Source organism: Protopterus annectens, chromosome 9.part0 (genome assembly GCF_019279795.1).
Source record: "Protopterus annectens isolate FY-2018-M chromosome 9.part0, PAN1.0, whole genome shotgun sequence".
Classification (NCBI taxonomy): domain Eukaryota; kingdom Metazoa; phylum Chordata; order Ceratodontiformes; family Protopteridae; genus Protopterus; species Protopterus annectens.
Window position 1 is genome coordinate 1,519,728,211 of NC_056743.1, and position 6,000 is coordinate 1,519,734,210.

The window sequence follows — 6,000 nt, forward strand, 5'->3', positions numbered from 1 at the left end:
ATCTTGGTGATTTGTGTTAGCAGTTGACAAAGCATCTTGGCCAGAACCTTCGAGTCCAAGAATGATGGTCACAAGGCTCAGTAATGAGAGAGTGCAGCAGCAGTTCGCACGCTCTCCTACTCAGACTATCTAATTGTTATTTTGAGGGCAAATGTTGAGTGTAAAGGACTGCCTGCTTGTTGTGGAGCAGATTGTTATTCTGTAGCTTAGGCGGAACTTAATGTGTCATACTTATGAGAGCAAGAGTGATCATTTTTCTCAAGGAAGAAAAGACATTCCATAGCTGAATAGAATGAAAAATATACAGCCATATAGAATGTATAAAGAAATGGAAGTGGTGACGAGTAGCTTTTTAAGCCTTGTTAGCGCAGTAGGTAGCGCGTCAGTCTCATAATCTGAAGGTCGTGAGTTCGATCCTCACACAGGGCAATTTCAAATTTTAGGTGTTTTCGATGACAACGATGTAGACATGTCAGCATGTATTACTTGTGCGAAGAAGACACCTGAAGCTCGTTTGGTGCTCAATAAAATACACAGAGTACCTTTCTTTCTCTAAAAGGACACCCTGTGAATCCCTCCTACCTCGTGAATGCATCACCACCTCACTCCCAATTTCAGAAGTAAGGGTTACTGAAAGTAAGCTTCTCAGTCAGACGTAGAAAGTGAATTCACCGGCAGACTTCTTAGGTGCGCACATAAACAAAAAGCTCACAAGTCTTTGGGCTTGCAGTGACCACATGAGATTTGTGTACTATAAAATGAAAGAATGTTCATGTGCATGCTATGAATGTGTGATGGGTGTTAAGGTTTTTATCATCAGATGGCTACTTTGCAGGCTCTGTGGAAGGAGCCCTGGAGTTCAGTGAGCCTCACTTCCATCAAAAGTGTCTAACTCTGCTAAGTGAAATGAAGTAAGGTACGGCCTGAGGAATGCATACCGTAAAATTCAAACAACTATCTTCATACAAGTTTATCGCTTTTTCAGAAGCTGCATCAATAGTTTGGGCCACGTGATTTTGCTTGCTAAGCTCATCTGTGAAGCTACATTGCTCTGTCTGCCAGAGGATAGTCTTCCGTTCTGCTGAAATCAACTTCTGGCCACATTAGCGGCCACTGGCAGAGAGAAAGACTTTGTGATTGTACAGCTGATGAGAGCCTTTCCACTTAGGCTTCATTGTGAGAAGGTGCCAGCATCCATGCTGAGCTCATTTTTATGGAAAAAGAGAAGGGCTTCCTGGGGTCTTTTGACTCACCCACTTCTCTATCAGTTAGATGAAAATGTCAGTACTCCTGGCTGTCTATAAAACATGATGAAATGCATCCTGTTGTACGTGTCCCTTCTTTTATCCATGGTTTCATCTTGGTGATTTGTGTTAGCAGTTGACAAAGCATCTTGGCCAGAACCTTCGAGTCCAAGAATGATGGTCACAAGGCTCAGTAATGAGAGAGTGCAGCAGCAGTTCGCACGCTCTCCTACTCAGACTATCTAATTGTTATTTTGAGGGCAAATGTTGAGTGTAAAGGACTGCCTGCTTGTTGTGGAGCAGATTGTTATTCTGTAGCTTAGGCGGAACTTAATGTGTCATACTTATGAGAGCAAGAGTGATCATTTTTCTCAAGGAAGAAAAGACATTCCATAGCTGAATAGAATGAAAAATATACAGCCATATAGAATGTATAAAGAAATGGAAGTGGTGACGAGTAGCTTTTTAAGCCTTGTTAGCGCAGTAGGTAGCGCGTCAGTCTCATAATCTGAAGGTCGTGAGTTCGATCCTCACACAGGGCAATTTCAAATTTTAGGTGTTTTCGATGACAACGATGTAGACATGTCAGCATGTATTACTTGTGCGAAGAAGACACCTGAAGCTCGTTTGGTGCTCAATAAAATACACAGAGTACCTTTCTTTCTCTAAAAGGACACCCTGTGAATCCCTCCTACCTCGTGAATGCATCACCACCTCACTCCCAATTTCAGAAGTAAGGGTTACTGAAAGTAAGCTTCTCAGTCAGACGTAGAAAGTGAATTCACCGGCAGACTTCTTAGGTGCGCACATAAACAAAAAGCTCACAAGTCTTTGGGCTTGCAGTGACCACATGAGATTTGTGTACTATAAAATGAAAGAATGTTCATGTGCATGCTATGAATGTGTGATGGGTGTTAAGGTTTTTATCATCAGATGGCTACTTTGCAGGCTCTGTGGAAGGAGCCCTGGAGTTCAGTGAGCCTCACTTCCATCAAAAGTGTCTAACTCTGCTAAGTGAAATGAAGTAAGGTACGGCCTGAGGAATGCATACCGTAAAATTCAAACAACTATCTTCATACAAGTTTATCGCTTTTTCAGAAGCTGCATCAATAGTTTGGGCCACGTGATTTTGCTTGCTAAGCTCATCTGTGAAGCTACATTGCTCTGTCTGCCAGAGGATAGTCTTCCGTTCTGCTGAAATCAACTTCTGGCCACATTAGCGGCCACTGGCAGAGAGAAAGACTTTGTGATTGTACAGCTGATGAGAGCCTTTCCACTTAGGCTTCATTGTGAGAAGGTGCCAGCATCCATGCTGAGCTCATTTTTATGGAAAAAGAGAAGGGCTTCCTGGGGTCTTTTGACTCACCCACTTCTCTATCAGTTAGATGAAAATGTCAGTACTCCTGGCTGTCTATAAAACATGATGAAATGCATCCTGTTGTACGTGTCCCTTCTTTTATCCATGGTTTCATCTTGGTGATTTGTGTTAGCAGTTGACAAAGCATCTTGGCCAGAACCTTCGAGTCCAAGAATGATGGTCACAAGGCTCAGTAATGAGAGAGTGCAGCAGCAGTTCGCACGCTCTCCTACTCAGACTATCTAATTGTTATTTTGAGGGCAAATGTTGAGTGTAAAGGACTGCCTGCTTGTTGTGGAGCAGATTGTTATTCTGTAGCTTAGGCGGAACTTAATGTGTCATACTTATGAGAGCAAGAGTGATCATTTTTCTCAAGGAAGAAAAGACATTCCATAGCTGAATAGAATGAAAAATATACAGCCATATAGAATGTATAAAGAAATGGAAGTGGTGACGAGTAGCTTTTTAAGCCTTGTTAGCGCAGTAGGTAGCGTCAGTCTCATAATCTGAAGGTCGTGAGTTCGATCCTCACACAGGGCAATTTCAAATTTTAGGTGTTTTCGATGACAACGATGTAGACATGTCAGCATGTATTACTTGTGCGAAGAAGACACCTGAAGCTCGTTTGGTGCTCAATAAAATACACAGAGTACCTTTCTTTCTCTAAAAGGACACCCTGTGAATCCCTCCTACCTCGTGAATGCATCACCACCTCACTCCCAATTTCAGAAGTAAGGGTTACTGAAAGTAAGCTTCTCAGTCAGACGTAGAAAGTGAATTCACCGGCAGACTTCTTAGGTGCGCGCACATAAACAAAAAGCTCACAAGTCTTTGGGCTTGCAGTGACCACATGAGATTTGTGTACTATAAAATGAAAGAATGTTCATGTGCATGCTATGAATGTGTGATGGGTGTTAAGGTTTTATCATCAGATGGCTACTTTGCAGGCTCTGTGGAAGGAGCCCTGGAGTTCAGTGAGCCTCACTTCCATCAAAAGTGTCTAACTCTGCTAAGTGAAATGAAGTAAGGTACGGCCTGAGGAATGCATACCGTAAAATTCAAACAACTATCTTCATACAAGTTTATCGCTTTTTCAGAAGCTGCATCAATAGTTTGGGCCACGTGATTTTGCTTGCTAAGCTCATCTGTGAAGCTACATTGCTCTGTCTGCCAGAGGATAGTCTTCCGTTCTGCTGAAATCAACTTCTGGCCACATTAGCGCCACTGGCAGAGAGAAAGACTTTGTGATTGTACAGCTGATGAGAGCCTTTCCACTTAGGCTTCATTGTGAGAAGGTGCCAGCATCCATGCTGAGCTCATTTTTATGGAAAAAGAGAAGGGCTTCCTGGGGTCTTTTGACTCACCCACTTCTCTATCAGTTAGATGAAAATGTCAGTACTCCTGGCTGTCTATAAAACATGATGAAATGCATCCTGTTGTACGTGTCCCTTCTTTTATCCATGGTTTCATCTTGGTGATTTGTGTTAGCAGTTGACAAAGCATCTTGGCCAGAACCTTCGAGTCCAAGAATGATGGTCACAAGGCTCAGTAATGAGAGAGTGCAGCAGCAGTTCGCACGCTCTCCTACTCAGACTATCTAATTGTTATTTTGAGGGCAAATGTTGAGTGTAAAGGACTGCCTGCTTGTTGTGGAGCAGATTGTTATTCTGTAGCTTAGGCGGAACTTAATGTGTCATACTTATGAGAGCAAGAGTGATCATTTTTCTCAAGGAAGAAAAGACATTCCATAGCTGAATAGAATGAAAAATATACAGCCATATAGAATGTATAAAGAAATGGAAGTGGTGACGAGTAGCTTTTTAAGCCTTGTTAGCGCAGTAGGTAGCGCGTCAGTCTCATAATCTGAAGGTCGTGAGTTCGATCCTCACACAGGGCAATTTCAAATTTTAGGTGTTTTCGATGACAACGATGTAGACATGTCAGCATGTATTACTTGTGCGAAGAAGACACCTGAAGCTCGTTTGGTGCTCAATAAAATACACAGAGTACCTTTCTTTCTCTAAAAGGACACCCTGTGAATCCCTCCTACCTCGTGAATGCATCACCACCTCACTCCCAATTTCAGAAGTAAGGGTTACTGAAAGTAAGCTTCTCAGTCAGACGTAGAAAGTGAATTCACCGGCAGACTTCTTAGGTGCGCGCACATAAACAAAAAGCTCACAAGTCTTTGGGCTTGCAGTGACCACATGAGATTTGTGTACTATAAAATGAAAGAATGTTCATGTGCATGCTATGAATGTGTGATGGGTGTTAAGGTTTTTATCATCAGATGGCTACTTTGCAGGCTCTGTGGAAGGAGCCCTGGAGTTCAGTGAGCCTCACTTCCATCAAAAGTGTCTAACTCTGCTAAGTGAAATGAAGTAAGGTACGGCCTGAGGAATGCATACCGTAAAATTCAAACAACTATCTTCATACAAGTTTATCGCTTTTTCAGAAGCTGCATCAATAGTTTGGGCCACGTGATTTTGCTTGCTAAGCTCATCTGTGAAGCTACATTGCTCTGTCTGCCAGAGGATAGTCTTCCGTTCTGCTGAAATCAACTTCTGGCCACATTAGCGGCCACTGGCAGAGAGAAAGACTTTGTGATTGTACAGCTGATGAGAGCCTTTCCACTTAGGCTTCATTGTGAGAAGGTGCCAGCATCCATGCTGAGCTCATTTTTATGGAAAAAGAGAAGGGCTTCCTGGGGTCTTTTGACTCACCCACTTCTCTATCAGTTAGATGAAAATGTCAGTACTCCTGGCTGTCTATAAAACATGATGAAATGCATCCTGTTGTACGTGTCCCTTCTTTTATCCATGGTTTCATCTTGGTGATTTGTGTTAGCAGTTGACAAAGCATCTTGGCCAGAACCTTCGAGTCCAAGAATGATGGTCACAAGGCTCAGTAATGAGAGAGTGCAGCAGCAGTTCGCACGCTCTCCTACTCAGACTATCTAATTGTTATTTTGAGGGCAAATGTTGAGTGTAAAGGACTGCCTGCTTGTTGTGGAGCAGATTGTTATTCTGTAGCTTAGGCGGAACTTAATGTGTCATACTTATGAGAGCAAGAGTGATCATTTTTCTCAAGGAAGAAAAGACATTCCATAGCTGAATAGAATGAAAAATATACAGCCATATAGAATGTATAAAGAAATGGAAGTGGTGACGAGTAGCTTTTTAAGCCTTGTTAGCGCAGTAGGTAGCGCGTCAGTCTCATAATCTGAAGGTCGTGAGTTCGATCCTCACACAGGGCAATTTCAAATTTTAGGTGTTTTCGATGACAACGATGTAGACATGTCAGCATGTATTACTTGTGCGAAGAAGACACCTGAAGCTCGTTTGGTGCTCAATAAAATACACAGAGTACCTTTCTTTCTCTAAAAGGACACCCTGTGAA

General features: G+C 42.5%; 5 non-coding genes across 5 annotated transcripts; all 5 read left to right on the plus strand.

Moving 5' to 3' along the window:
• The first annotated feature begins 356 nt into the window (after positions 1 to 356).
• On the plus strand, positions 357 to 429 carry TRNAM-CAU. Its single transcript has one exon. It is a non-coding gene; the product is annotated as a tRNA-Met (tRNA).
• A 1,284-nt stretch (positions 430 to 1,713) lies between these two features.
• Positions 1,714 to 1,786, plus strand: TRNAM-CAU. The gene has a single exon. It is a non-coding gene; the product is annotated as a tRNA-Met (tRNA).
• A 1,284-nt stretch (positions 1,787 to 3,070) lies between these two features.
• TRNAM-CAU lies at positions 3,071 to 3,141 on the plus strand. Its single transcript has one exon. It is a non-coding gene; the product is annotated as a tRNA-Met (tRNA).
• Positions 3,142 to 4,425: 1,284 nt separating this feature from the next.
• TRNAM-CAU lies at positions 4,426 to 4,498 on the plus strand. The gene has a single exon. It is a non-coding gene; the product is annotated as a tRNA-Met (tRNA).
• Positions 4,499 to 5,784: 1,286 nt separating this feature from the next.
• Positions 5,785 to 5,857, plus strand: TRNAM-CAU. The gene has a single exon. It is a non-coding gene; the product is annotated as a tRNA-Met (tRNA).
• The last annotated feature ends 143 nt before the right edge of the window (positions 5,858 to 6,000 follow it).